This window comes from Schistocerca americana, chromosome 4, assembly GCF_021461395.2.
Source record: "Schistocerca americana isolate TAMUIC-IGC-003095 chromosome 4, iqSchAmer2.1, whole genome shotgun sequence".
Lineage (NCBI taxonomy): Eukaryota > Metazoa > Arthropoda > Insecta > Orthoptera > Acrididae > Schistocerca > Schistocerca americana.
Genome location: NC_060122.1, coordinates 128,595,388 through 128,611,281, shown reverse-complemented (window position 1 = coordinate 128,611,281; position 15,894 = coordinate 128,595,388).

Here is a 15,894-nt window from a genome sequence, read left to right as displayed (position 1 = left end):
AGAGGAACTGAGAAGTAGCTATGAGTGAATGTGGAGCCTGGCTTATCGGCTGATACGTTTTGCGTTATAGAACAGCTGGAGGGTAGTGAAATATTGGATGCGGCGTGTTGTTTGGTGAAACGTAGTATTGTACACGTACAATAGAGGGATGGGGCAAAGCAGTACCCATAAATGTGGATAATTGTGACGCTGAAGAAGCTAAGTTTCTGAATGGAAAGTTATTACTATATTAGAGGTTCCGGATGAGAAAGATTGCCACAAAGGGAGTGTTTGCTGTGATGAGCCGTAGGATGCTGCTAGGACTGCGAGATATTAAAGGGTTTAAGGGGAACGGATAGGACGTGGATACAACATCTGTAGCTAGAACTTCAAGATTCGTTTTCTTCCGCGAAGTTCATTGCCTCCTACGCCAGTAACATAACACAGGATTCCAACAGAAAAAGAATCATTTTGGTATTGCAGGGTGTACCGAATCCATTGATCGGTGAAAGCAATTTTGGCGAAATTTGGAAACCAATGGTTGGCTGACGGAATTATGGAAGTGAGTTCTACACCCTGGGGATCAGGAACTGTTGCTATTACCACCACCTGAAACTACAAACTATGTAGGAAACCTAATCCAACAGCAATAGAGAGCTTTTTAAACCTCGTTAAGGAACAAGAGTGGCAGGATGTTTATAAAGCCGATAACATAACTTAGATGACAAATATAATGCTTTCCTTAAAATATTTCTAAAGCTCTTAGAGAGTTGCTTTTCCTTAAAACGTTCTAAACGGGGTACTAACAGTAAAAGGCAGCTTGGGTGGCTGACTAGTGGGATAAGAATATCATGTAGAACAAAGGGGAATTATATCAAAATGTTACAAGTGCTCACAATCGAGCTACAGTAGCCCACTACAAACTGTATTGTAAGGTGCTTAAAATGTTATTATGAAGGCAAAGAGTATCTAGTAAGCAAATAGAATAGCTAATTCACAGGATAAAATTAAAACCATATGGTCAGTTGTGAAGGAACTGGTCAGCAGCACAAGGTCGATGATATAAAGTCAGTTCGTAGTAAAAATATTTCTCTTACTGATAAGTCAGATATATCTACAGTATTTAAAAATCACTTTCTGAGCATTGCTAGTGAATTAAACAAAAACTAAGTTTCTACAGAGAAGCATACAACTCTCATACAAAATGCCTTTCTGAGAGTGATGTCTGAAATGCTCCTCTGTGACACTGACAAGGGGGAGATTGAGTGAATAATTAAATCACTGAAGACTAAGGACTCTCATGCATATAATGGAGCGATTAGCAGAATATCAAAGTACTGTGCTGCACATGTTAGCCCAGAGCTTCGCAATATTTGTAACTTCTCCTTAAGGAATGGTGAGTTTCTTGAACGATGAATCTACTCAGTAGTAAAGCCGTTTTATAAAAAGTGTGAAATGAATAATGTAGACAGTTTTAGGCCTAATTTTATGCCACCAGTGTTTGCTAACGTTATTCAGAAGGCTGTGCATGCATACATGGAAGAGGCCTGGAGACACTAGAAGGTTTAAGATAGATTATATAATGGTAAGACAGAGATTTAGGAGCCAGGTTTTAAATTGTAAGACATTTCCAGCGGCAGATGTTGACTCTGACCACAATATATTGGTAATGAACTGTAGATTAAAACTGAAGAAACTGCAAAATGATGGGAATTCGAGGAGGTGGGACCTGGATAAACTGACTAAACCAGAGGTTGTACAGAGTTTCAGGGAGAGCATAAGGGAACAATCGACAGGAATGGGGAAAGAAACACAATAGAAGAAGAATGGGTAGCTTTGAGGGGTGAAGTAGTGACGGCGCAGAGGATGAAGTAGGTAAAAAGACGTGGGCTAGTAGAAATCCTTGGGTAACAGAAAAGACATTGAACTTAATTTATGAAAGGAGAAAATATAAAAATCCAGTAAATGAAGCTGACAAAAAGGAATACAAACGTCTCAAAAATGAAATCGACCCAGGGATGGCTAGAGACAAATGTAAGGATGTAGAATCATCTATCACTAGGGGTAAGATAGATACTGTCTACAGGAAAATTAAAGAGACCTTTGGAGAAAGGAGAACCACTCGTATGAATATCAAGAGCTCAGATACAAAACCAGGGAAAGTAGAAAGGTGGAAGGAGTATATAGAGGGTCTATACAAGGGCAATACACTTGAGGACAATGTTATAGAAATGGAAGTGACTGTAGATGATCATGAAATGGGAGATATGATACTGCGAGAAGACTTTGACAAAACACTGAAAGACCAAGGCCCTGGGAGTAGACGACATTCCATTAGAACAACTGACAGCATCGGGAGAGCCACCCTGATAAAACTGTGCCCTCTGGTTAGCAGGATGTATGAGACAGGCGAAATACCGTCAAACATCAAGACGAATATAATAATTGCAATCCCAAAGAAAGCTGGTGTTGACAGGTGTGAAAATTACCGAACTGTCAGTTTAATAAGTCACGGCTGCAAAATACCAACACGAATTCTTTACAGACGAATGGAAAAACCGGTAGAAGCTGCCCTCGGGGAAGATCAGTATGGATTCCGTAGAAATGTTGGAACGCGCGAGGCAATATTGACCCTACGACTTATCTTAGAAAATAGATTAAGGAAAGACAAACTACGTTTCTAGCATTTGTAGACTTAGAGAAAGCTTTTGACAATGTTGATTGGAATACTCTCTTTCAAATTTTGAAGGTGGCAGGGATAAAATACAAGGAGCGAAAGGCTATTTACAATTTGTACAGAAACCAGATGGCAGTTATAAGAGTCGAGAGACATGAAAGGGAAGCAGTGGTTGGGAAAGGAGTAAGACAGGATTGTATCATATCCCCGATGTTATTCAATCTGTATACTGAGCAAGCAGTAAACGAAACAAAAGAAAAATTTGGAGTAGGAATTAAAATCCATGGAGAATAAATAAAGACTTTGATGTTCGTCGATGACATTGTAATTCTGTCAGAGACAGCAAAGGACCTGTACGAGCAGTTGAACCGAATGGACAGTGTCTTGAAAGGAGGATATAAGATGAACATCAACAAAAGTAAAACGAGGATAATGGAATGTAGTCGAGTTAACTTCGGTGATGCTGAGGGAATTAGATTAGGAAATGAGATACTTAAAATAGTAAATGAGATTTGCTATTTGGGGATCAAAATAACTAATGATGGTCGAAGAGAGAGGATGTAATACGTAGACTGGCAGTTTCAAGGAAAGCGTTTCTGAAGAAGAGAACTTTGTTAACATCGAGTACAGATTTAACTGTCAGGAAGTCATTCCTGAAAGTATTTCTGTGGAGTGTAACCATGTATGGAAGTGAAACATGGACGATAAATAGTTTGGACAAGAAGAGAATAGAAGCTTTCGAAATGTAGTGCTACAGAAGAATGCTTAAGATTAGATGGGTAGATCACATTACTAATGAGGAGGTATTGAATAGAATTGGGGAGAAGAGAAATTTGTGGCACAACTTGACAGAAGAAGGGATCGGTTTGTAGGAGATGTTTTGAGCCATCAAGGGATCACCAATTTAGTTTTGGAGGGCAGCGTGGAGGTTAAAAATCACAGAGGGAGACCAAGAGATGAATACACTAAGTAGATTCAGAAGGATGTAGGTTGCAGTTGGTACTAGGAAATGAAGAAGCTTGCAGAGGATAGAGTAGCATGGAGAGCTGCATCAAACCAGTGTCTGGACTGAATACCATAACAATAACAACATGTATGTAAGGATAATTGATCATTTTTATCACAAAATTTGCTGTAAAATGTGCAGTTTGGATTTAGAAGAGGCTTAATAGCTGAACAACTCATTTCTATGTGAGATACTAGATTGATTAAACAACAGGTTTCGAACGCTAGGCATACTTTTTGATTTAATTAAGACATTTTATTGTGTTAATGACAAAATATTGCTCCAGAAGTTGAACCATTATGGAATACAGGGCGTAGCTCACTATTGATTTACCTCTTACTTCAACAACAGAAAGCAAAAGTTAATTATTCGCAGTGCTGAGAATAGCTGTGATGTGGTATTTGAGTTCCTTATTAATACAAATGATATCCCCTCTTATAAGACAGGTAATTCTGAAATATTTCTGTTTGCTGATGACACTCGCTTGGTAGTAAAGGATGTTGTTTGCAATATTAGCTCGGCTTCAAATAAAGCAGATGATGATATATGTTTATGGCTTGTAGAAAACGAACTTTACAGTTTATAACACACAATTCAACAAAACCCAACGTTTGAATTTCACAAAATGGGCATATGATTAGTGACACTGAACAGTTCAGATTTATAGGTGTTCAGATAGGTAGTAAACTGAGACGTGCTGCGGCTCGCGTTGGTGTTGTTTGTAGATTTCCGCCTTCTGTTGGAAGCCAGACGGTATCGTTTAGTTGGAATGGTTGCGGTTGTCTTCTTCTCGTGTTGACTGGCGCCATTCGGTTTCGCAAGCGTTGTCTGTCCGCTAGTGGCAGCAGCGGCGTTTATGGATATGCAGTAACTGTTGCCCTATCTTTGGTGTGACGTCATTGTTTCTCCGAGTCGTGTGAGTGGGCCAGTTCTGTTGGGGACTCAGGAGGAGCCAGGTCCGCACAGTGCCAGAACACGCCGGGACCGCTGGCAGCACGCAAGGGCTGCCGCATGGAAGGGCTGTGGTCACGAGGGTGCACGACCTCGCTGTAAATCGGATCCAGCGTTCTTTAAGATGAGTGCAAGTCAATCAAAGTAGAGAAGCCTCCACCACTGTGACATCTCGCGATTCTCCAGTGACTTGGGTTCGTGTTGCTGCTCGTAGTGTCGCCGAAGCGAAGAGCAGCAAGTGGAGTGGTTGGGGAAAGCGGATCTGATAAGCCTTCCTCTACTTCTTATTACTATTTACTGCGTTCAACTTGTTACAATTTGTTATGTCCAACCAGCGGTAATTTTTCTTGCCTGGTGGCCGGTAATGCCCTAGTTACCTGCCCTGGGGGTAAGTGTATGTATTGGCAGTGAACGTTTCCTCGCCTTGCCGCTGCTGTCCGGTAAGGCGTGTAGTTTTGACACCTTTCTTGACTGTAGGCCGGTTGGTAATTCTTCTACTCTGGTGGTAGTGATTCCTTTCTCGTTCCAGGCACACTAAGCGCACTATTCTGGGGACGTAGTGCAGACCGCCGGTTCGAGCTTTGGCGTATTGTTCCATCGTTCCATTTGGTTTATCGGACGTCAGGTAGCTTCAGTAAGATTCTCATTAGTCATTCGTTAGACTGCCAGTAGTTTGAGTTACCATCTTGTGAAGTGAATGCAACTCTCGGCTGCCTATCTCATCGCTCGCGAAAGTGTTTTTTGTCGGACCTTCTCAGCTGTCGATTCCTGGAGCACCGTCTGTGGCCTCTTGGTTCTTGTAAGACATGCGTGTCCTAAAAGTAACGCTCCTTCAGTCCACGCCTTCTGCGGGTATAATCTGCCTCAGTACCCTTTAAGGGACTTGTCTACTGGTCCTTGTGTTTTATTATTGTATTATTTATTACAATACTTTGTAATGCCCACATTAAAGGTTATATATGTCTAGATAATAGTTCTGGTCGCCTTCTGGAATAAATCTAGCAGTGTAGTGTTCAGTGGATGTTAAGGGTTGTGTTACAAAGTTTACCATCATCTTATTTCACCCGTTTGGTGATCAGTTGCATATTTTTAAATTAAGCTTTGCTATTGTATTTGCGGTTTACAGCATGTTTCCAATTTTTTTTATATTATTACCGTTCCTGGCGTGTGAGGCCTTTAGCCGTGATTGTGGTCATTTGCCTTAAAATCCTAATTTGGTATTAGTATTTTAGTAGTAAGCCTCAAAACCTTATTTACTGCCATTCCTGGCGTCTGATGTCTTCTGCTGTGTTTGTGGCGACTTGCCTTTAATATTTCAATACCTGTAATTAGTAAGTTGCAGCGAGTTTTAAACAATTCTTTATTTTTTGCCATTCCTGGCGAATAAGGCCTTCTGCCCGGAACACAGTGGCTTGCTTTTAAAACATTATCTGCTGTATCTGTATTAAATGGTGATTTGCTAAATTGAATCTCACTGAAAATACTGTTATTTACACAATTGTTTATTTCTTCATTGATAGCGCGTGGTAACTTTACATATTGTTGGGTCTGGAATTACTGGTTTAAAATAAACTGAGTGTAAAAGACAGCCAATAGTAACTGATTATGGCCCCACCCACAATCGTAACCCAATCCTGCCTTCCCTTGACTACCAGGTTTCATAAACTGTGATGGGAAGACCACAATTCAGAATCTTGTTCAGAAAGTTAATGCTGCCATTTGTACTATTCGAACGGTATCGGAAGTAAGTAATTGTTCGATACGAAAATTGATCTACTATGCTTCTTTTCATTTGATTATGTCGTATGGTAATATATATTTGGATAACTCTTTCCATTCTAAAAGGATATTTTTGGCTCAGAAACGCGTAGTTCAGGCAATAAGTGGTGTAAGTTCACAAACCTTTTGTCGACCTCTGTTCACTACTATGGGTATTTTGACACTGCCCTCTCAAGATATATATTCTTCATTGTCGTTGCTTGTTAACAATATCAGCTTGTTCGCAAGAAATGGAAAAGTGGAAATGAGCGTATGGCATCATTGGCCGGGAGGCCCCTATTCGGGGAAGTTTGGTCGCCAAGTGCAAGCCTTATTTCATTCGTCGCCACATTGGGTGGCTTGTGCACATGGATGAGGATGAAATGATGATGAGGACAACACAACACCAAGAGCGGAGAAAATTTCCAACACAGCTGGGAATCGAACCCGGGCCCACTTGCATGGGAGACCAACACGTTATCACCCAGCTATTCCGAAGAATTAGCAGCTTTCACTCAGTTAATACTCGGTAGAAATCCAATCTGCATTTGTATCGCACTTCCTTAACACTTTTGCACAGTGGTGTGCAGTATACTGCTGCATCCATTTTCAATAAGCTACCACAAGAATTCTAAAATCTTAGCAGAAATCCACGCACTTTAAAATCGAAACTGAAGTTTCCTCATGGGTCACTCCTTCTATTCTCTCGAGGAGTTCGTTGAAAAGTTAAGCTGATTCTTATATTACACTGTTGATTGCGTTTACTTAAACTTATGGCTTCAATTTTTTTGCGTTCATAAACTTTTTATTTTATCTGCTATTACTTTTATGTTGTAATTTCATGTACTGACACGTTCCATGACCTTGCATCTGCTCCTGAATTTAGTCCTATGCAAATGAACGTGTGAATAAATAAATAATAAATAACAACAGATGACAACGCAATTACAAAAATCTCGCAGTCGGTAGATAACCTAGGGCACTGCCAGCACTTCTCGATAATGGACTTAACGAGTGAGAAGCTGCTCCAGAAGATAGACCGAACACGGTGTTTTCAGCAACATAGTTAGGCTATCTGTGTTGAAAATGAAACGGCAACATTCCAGCATCTGCTAGATAGACTGCTGAAGGGATTGAACCACGCCAATGTCTCGTACACCTTGATTGCATAATTGTCTTCTCCGGGATATGCAAAAGCACAGACAGCGTCTGAGTTAAGTATTCAAAGGATACCGGCAACCAATCTGGAATTCTACACTGAAAAATGTCACTCTGCGTTTGAAAACGTGATCTATCTGAACCATATAATTAGTATGGCTGGTGTGAGGACCGATCTGAGTTTAATACAGGCGGTGCGAGACTTTCTGGTACCACAACAATCTTTCCTCGGTCACGCAAATTATTACAGAAAATTCGTGAAGTGATTTGGGGACAGTTCCAGGCTTTTTATGCTGTTACTGAGGAAGTAAATTGAGTTTCTACAGTCGGAAGAAGTGCAGGAAGCATTTGACGAGTTGAAAACGTTGTTAATGTTGAGCGCGGTGTTGGTGTTTCTTGACTTTAGAACGGGGTTCGTATTATCATGTGATGCGTGGAATCACTCTCTGAGGTGTGTTTGGAGTTGGGAGATCGACAGGCTAGAGGATCCTGTTGCCTATGCATCAAGACAGTTGATCGCAGCAGAGAAGAATTAAACTGGGCAACACTGATTTCACTGCATGGAACGTATGAACGTTTTAGGATGCAACTTACCCAGAGAACCCAAATTTCAAGTCAGACAACTTATCACGTTTCCCAAGAAATTACAGTTTAAGGACTTCCATTACCTGAAATTTTCAGAAAACCCTTTCCTTACAATACCTTAAGATTTGTGCTTATTTTTAATCTAATTTTGTACGTTATTTTGCCTTAGGTTTGACAGTGTTGGACGACCTTTAAGTAATGAGTTCGAGTCATTAATTCAAAGTGTCACATCGAGGGTGTAAAAATTGTCTAAAATTTTCGGTTTTGCGTGCAGATAGTTTACGCCAACGATGCAGTAACGGAACGTAATTACATTTTTGAAAAAAAGCATATTATGTTTATTTTGGCGTACAGATTGGCGACCAGGACAAGTCGTGGGCTCCACATAAAGTACGCAGGCTGTGTACCGAACAACTTCGCAAGTGGACCAATGGAACTAAATAATATTGCTCTTTGGGGTGCTCATGATATGGCGCGAACAAAGTAACCGTGGAACACATTGTTATTTTACCTCTTGCCATCTGCCAGGGTATAGTGCCAGAAACAGGCAGAACATAACATACCCAAACAATTTGTCTGTTGTTATGCACACGCCCCATGGTTCATGTGTCTCTGTCGCAAAAGTATGAAATTTTTCCGCACCGACATCTGAAACGAAAGTCTGCAGTAGTGAAGTAGGCAGTGACGACGGACCAGACGATGCTTCCAATGCTTCTCACATCCCCATACCGTTGGCTCAAGTAAAACTGAATGATCTAGTTCATGACCTTGGCCTCTCGAAGGAATGAACAATAACACTGGTTTCCTGGCTTAATGAAGAAAATTTGATCACACATTTTTGGCACAGATAACTAGAATTTGCTCCATGTTATTCAGACCAAAATAAACTAGTGTTTTGTGTCACCATCCAAAAAAGAAATTCTTGCGATGGGGCTACCTAATTATGAACCTAATTAAGGGAGACTTTTTATTCAAAAAGAGTGTCCTATATAATGGAAATTTTTACCCTTCATTTCCAGTAAGCTACTCAGTGATTCAAAAGTGCCTTACGGAAATCTCGAACTAATGTTGAGTAAGACAAAATATGAAGAACATAAACGGTAAGTGAGCGGAGTTTTGAAAGTTATCTCACTCTTGGTGGGTCAACAATTACACTACTGGCCATTAAAATTGCTACACCACGAAGTTTACGTACTACAGACGTGAAATTTGACCGACAGGAAGAAGATGCTGTGATATGCAAATGATTAGCATTTCAGAGCATTTACACAAGGTTGGCGCCGGTGGCGACTTCTACATCGTGCTGACATGAGGAAAGGTTCCAACCAATTTCTCATACACAAACAGCAGTTGACCGGCGTTGCCTGGTGAAACGCTGTTGTGATGCCCCGTGTAAGGATGAGAAATGCGTACCATCACGTTTCCGATTTGTATGAAGGTCGGATTATAGCCTATCGCGATTGCTGTTTATCGTATCGCGACATTGCTGCTCACGTTGGTCGATATCCAATGACTGTTAGCAGAATAGGGAATCGGTGGATTCAGGAGGGTAATACGGAACGCCGTGCTGGATCCCAACGGCCTCCTATTACTAGCAGTCGAGATGACAGGCATGTTATCCGCATGGCTGTAACGGATCGTGCAGGCACGTCTCGATCCCTGAGTCAACAGGACGTATGCAAGACAATAACCATCTGCACGAACAGTTCGACGACGCTTGCAGCAGCAAGGACTATCAGTTCGGATACCCTGGATGCGGTTACCCTTGACGTTGCATCACAGTCAGGAGCGCCTGCGATGGTGTACTCAACGACGAACCTGGGTGCACGAATGGCAATACGTCATTTTTTCGGATGAATCCAGGTTATGTTTACAGCATCATGTTGGTCGCATCCGTGTTTGGCGACATCGCGGTGAACGCACGTTGGAAGCGCGTATTCGTCATCGCCATACTGGTGTATCACCCGGCGTGATGGTATGGGGTGCCATTCATTACACGTCTCAGTCACCTCTTGTTCGCATTGACGGCACTTTGAAGAGTGGATGTTAGATTTCAGATGTGTCACGACCCGTGGCTCTACCCTTCATTCGATCCTTGCGGAAACCTACATTTCAGCAGGATAATGAATGACAGCATGTTGCAGATCCTGTACGGGCCTTTCTGGTTACAGAAAATGTTTGACTGCTGCCCTGGCCAGCGCATTCTCCGGATCTCTCAAAAACTTAAAACGTCTGGTCAATGGTGGCCGAGCAACTGGCTCGTCACAATAGGCCAGTCACTACTCTTAATGAATTGTGGTATCGTGTTCAAGTTGCATGGGCAGCTGTACGTGTACACACCATCCAAGCTCTGTTTGACCCAATGCCCAGGCGTACAAGGCCGTTATTACGGCCAGAGGTGGTTGTTCTGGGTACTGAATGCTCAGGATCTATGCACCCAAATGCGTGAAAATGTATATCCGTGTTGCATTTGCGATTGGGACGGTCGGGAAAAGGCAGAGTACTGGATAAAAAAGGAATGGCCCCAAAGACAACTCATTGTTGGTTTAGAAAATAAAGAGATGAGTCTTATTGAGGCATCTGATGTTCTCTTACCTCCTGTCCATATTCAGTTATGGCGCATGAAGCAGTTTCTCAAGATCTTGGACAAGGAACGGCATTGCTTCCTGCATATTAGTGAAAAGTTACCGGATTTAAGCAATACCCAAGTGAAAGAAGATATACAGGGTTATTACAAATGATTGAAGCGATTTCACAGCTCTACAATAACTTTATTATTGAGATATTTTCACAATGCTTTGCACACACATACAAAAACTCAAAAAGTTTTTTTAGGCATTCACAAATGTTCGAATGTGCCCCTATAGTGATTTGGCAGACATCAAGTCGATAATCAAGTTCCTCCCACACTCGGCGCAGCATGTCCCCATCAATGAGTTCGAAAGCATCGTTGATGCGATCTCTCAGTTCTGGCACGTTTCTTGGTAGAGGAGGTTTAAACGCTGAATCTTTCACATAACCCCACAGAAAGAAATCGCATGGGGTTAAGTCGGGAGAGCGAGGAGGCCATGACATGAATTGCTGATCATGATCTCCACCACGACCGATCCATCGGTTTTCCAATCTCCTGTTTAAGAAATGCCGAACATCATGATGGAAGTGCAGTGGAGCACCATCCTGTTGAAAGATGAAGTCGGCGCTGTCGGTCTCCAGTTATGGCATGAGCCAATTTTCCATCATGTCCAGATACACATGTCCTGTAACGTTTTTTTCGCAGAAGAAAATGGGGCCGTAAACTTTAAACCGTGAGATTGCACAAAACACGTTAACTTTTGGTGAATTGTGAAGTTCCTGCACGAATGCGTGAGGATTCTCTACCGCACAGATTCGCACATTGTGTCTGTTCACTTCACCATAAAGAAAAAATGTTGCTTCATCACTGAAAATAAAATTCGCACTGAACGCATCCTCTTCCATGAGCTGTTGCAACCGCGCCGAAAATTCAAAGCGTTTGACTTTGTCATCGGGTGTCAGGGCTTGTAGCAATTGTAAACGGTAAGGCTTCTGCTTTAGCCTTTTCCGTAAGATTTTCCAAACCGTCGGCTGTGGTACGTATAGCTCCCTGCTTGCTTTATTCGTCGACTTCCGCGGGCTACGCGTGAAACTTGCCCGCACGCGTTCAACCGTTTCTTCGCTCACTGCAGGCCGACCCGTTGATTTTCCCTTACAGAGGCATCCAGAAGCTTTAAACTGAGCATACCATCGCCGAATGGAGTTAGCAGTTGGTGGATCTTTGTTGAACTTCGTCCTGAAGTGTCGTTGCACTGTTATGACTGACTGATGTGAGTGCATTTCAAGCACGACATACGCTTTCTCGGCTCCTGTCGCCATTTTGTCTCACTGCGCTCTCGAGCGCTCTGGCGGCAGAAACCTGAAGTGCGGCTTCAGCCGAACAAAACTTTATGAGTTTTTCTACGTATCAGTAGTGTGTCGTGACCATATGTCAATGAATGGAGCTACAGTGAATTTATGAAATCGCTTCAATCATTTGTAATAGCCCTGTATTTACAGGCCCAGATATCAGGAAACTACTTTGGGATGATACTTTTGAAAGATAGAGTTATTGGCATGGTAATCATTCTGAGACGTTGTAACGATGTTTCTGGACAGTAAAAGGAACCCAGAGTAGAAACATTTGATAAATAAAATTCAAATGCTTTGAAGGAACTTGGATGTAATAGGAATCTCAATGTCTATATCCTACATCCTCATTTGGACTACTTTGTCAAGAATGTTGGGGAGATATTCCACCAAGATCTCAAGGAATTAAAAACAAGATGCGGAGGCAGATTGAGCAGAACAATGCTCCCTCACTACTGCTGGATGATGAAGAGGGTCACACCTAGAAGTGTCTAGAAAAGGAGGCCAAACAGAAGAAGCTTCGCATGCAAAAAACGAGATCACATTGAGTACATCCTGGCTTATCTAATTTTTGAATATTAGACGAATAATTTGTTTCTAAAACCTCAGTGTATGTACTGTGACAAGTATGACACGATGCCTTATGTTTTATGTGACTTCATACAAAATGGTAAGGAGAGGAGGGTTTCAGTGTGGTGCAACAACTATCGAAGGAAAGCTGAACAGGAGCAGAAGTGATTAGTGAATAAGTTAACACAATGAACAAAAGATTTATTTAACTTGTGTGTCTACAATCGTACCAAGACTCATTTCGAAAAATGCGGCTAGAATTAGAATCCTGCCATCAGAATGTCACAAAGAGGCTCCCTGAACTAAGCACGATCGATGGAGCCTGAGCCGTAACTACATGGCGTCTTCATGGCTTCCCACTGTAATGAGGCTCCAAGCTCGAGTGGGCGGATTGGGCAGCGGCCGGCCCTTCTGTATTGTGGTGGCAGAGGGCGCTCACAGTACAGAGCAGCTGGAGGTGTGGCTCAACAGGCGTGCATCACTGGGTCCTCCACATCCCTCGCTACTGCTATCAGTGGCAGACAGAAATTTGCAATTCTGTTACCAACTTAAAGACGCTGGTGAGGTTGTATCAGTCCATGACACCACACTTTGGTGTACAATTTTCTAATTTACATCGTGTTAACGTTTGTTTATAAGCAATTGGCTTATAATATGTACCTAAAATTGATAATATTGCAATAGTTAGTAATTTCTAACAGTGAATGTATTATTACTTTACTTAAAACATCTTGAAAGAATTTCATCTTCAAACCACTGCATTTTTGTGTTGAGTGTCACACCAATATCTGTACTGTAAAAAAAATCCTGACACGATGCAAGGAAACCATTTGCAAGTTGGAATTCAGCACACCTCAAATATATTAAGACACATTTGAAAGTTTGTGCAGTGTTCTGAAAGTAAAAATTTGTTTCCCAGCGTTATTCTACAACAGAAAGGGTAACGCTTAGCTAGATAAATAATGTACTCGTAGTGCTACCTCTATGGAAGGCAGTTCGAGTTGGTGACAGACCATGCTGTTTTGAAGTGGTTGCTTGGTTAGAAGGCTCTGTTGATACACGAGCTAAAAAGTGAAACTCAGGCGCTTCAGTCAGGAACTGTGCGACCGCTACGGTCGCAGGTTCGAATCCTGCCTCGGGCATGGATGTGTGTGATGTCCTGGAGTTAGTTAGGTTTAAGTAGTTCTAAGTTCTAGAGGGCTGATGAGCTCAGATGTTAAGTCCCATAGTGCTCAGAGCAATTTGAAATATTTTTAAAACTCAGGTTGTTTGAGTACGAAGTAATTCACAGACCAGGAAAGAAGCAAGGAAAAGTAGAGTGGCTTAGTAGAAAAATAGCTGTAATAAAAGCCCTAGGTCACGACCTTGGCGAATGGCAAACAGTTCAGAGCGCTGATAACTGAGGAATCAGTATGGCCAACAAAAGTGGTTTACTTTTTTAAAGTCAGTACCGCCATTAAACTGCTTTTTTTTTTTTGTAATGTTACATTTACACGATCATGATTTCGGCTTTACAATGCTATTATCAAGTGTTTTAATGTTATACAGTGCCTAAGATGACATAATGCCGTATTTAAAATACACTATTATACACATTGTTTAAGGGTGTCTAATAGTGTATTTTAAATACGACAGTATGCTATCTTAGGCACTGTATAACATTAAAACATTTCATAATGGCATTGTAAAGCCGGAATCATGATCGTGTAAATGTGACATTGCAAATAAGGTAACAGTCTAATGGTCTAATGGCGGTACTGACTTTAAAGAAATATGTTATGACTGTGGCCCCACATTATCAAAAAAAATTATTGAAAGCGGTTTAGCATGCACTATGGACGATCATGTAGAGAGACGAAACTGAAAGAGTGAGTGTGTCAACCAAGCCGAAACTAAAAATGTTACGTGGTCTACGTGGAATGGATGGTCGCATTTTACTGGGCCATGGGGGATGTCAGGCACAGAATCAGAGAGTGGCAAAAGATGAGAAGATGAGCCAAGAACTATATATTATGATAGTATTGAACATGTAACTCAGTGTAATATAAAGGGAGATGACAATTCTGATAATCTTGTAGGATTGGTGCGCTGTGGTTGGGAAATAAGTACAAAATGGAGTTATGGTAGAATGAGAACTGGGTAGTAGGAATGAGAAAGCAGGAGGGCTATTTCAATTCTGCAGCAGAGCTCAGCTAATAATAACGAATACACTGTTCAAAAATCACAATAGGAAGAAGTATACTTGGTAAAGGACAGGAGTCAGGGAGCTAACAAGTTGCATTACATCGTGGTGAGACAGAGTCAGGAATTAGTTTCTGTTACTAGTTAGCAACATATGCCTTATTATTTCAAGCACCATTTCCTTCCACATAATAAAACTCCATGAATGGGACATTACGGAAGCGATATTAAATATCATGTCGTTTAAAATTCCTGCAGCTATTTTTACACCTACGAAATTTCCAAACAGAATATAACTGTAGTTGTCCTATCAGCAGAAATTTATTATGACTTCGTTATAATCTCTGCAGCCAATAATTTAAAGACTATTAGCGATTGACTGCAAGTACAGCGTATGGTCTCAAGGACACTGTATTTCCATGAACTACAAATTATTAACTTTTGGCAAAGAACTAAATTGCTTATCATCGGATACTTACGGCTCGAATGGACAACTGGGACGTTTAAGAATTGCATGAAAATAATTTATTTCCCGGTTGGCAGTCTCTCGGGGCACGTAAGATGCAACTAAGAGATAGAAACATTTAACGATAGCACAGCCGTGCTGGTAACGAAGTCGATGAACGCTGTGTCCAGTTAATAATTAATGACATCAGTATCCACTTTCTCCATTACTTAATTGCGCTTGGCTCGTAAGGTAAGAATCACACAACATCGCACAGTATGACGATCTGATTACCAATGTATTCTGGCGTCCTTGAGAAGGGACGTTACGGTCGAGGGTGCATCAAGGTCGGGTCGAGGTCAGGACGAGGCAAGTGGCTGACCACACAAGAGACGGATGTGCAGGTAGATGCCTGTGTGAAGCCCGAAGGCGTAACTGAAAGATTGTTACCTTCTTAAATATTTGTTGTCCATATTGTGAACCGCCTACTCGTTGAATATGGGGAGCATATCCCTATGCACCTGCTTTCTCGGATCGCTAGACGACAATTCAAGCAAATCGTATTAATGAATTTTTATAGCTCAATTCTTTTACCTTGGCGGCTCGCGCATGCCCGCCCAGACGCGGGAGATTGCTGTGTCGCCAGTTGCATACGACGCACGC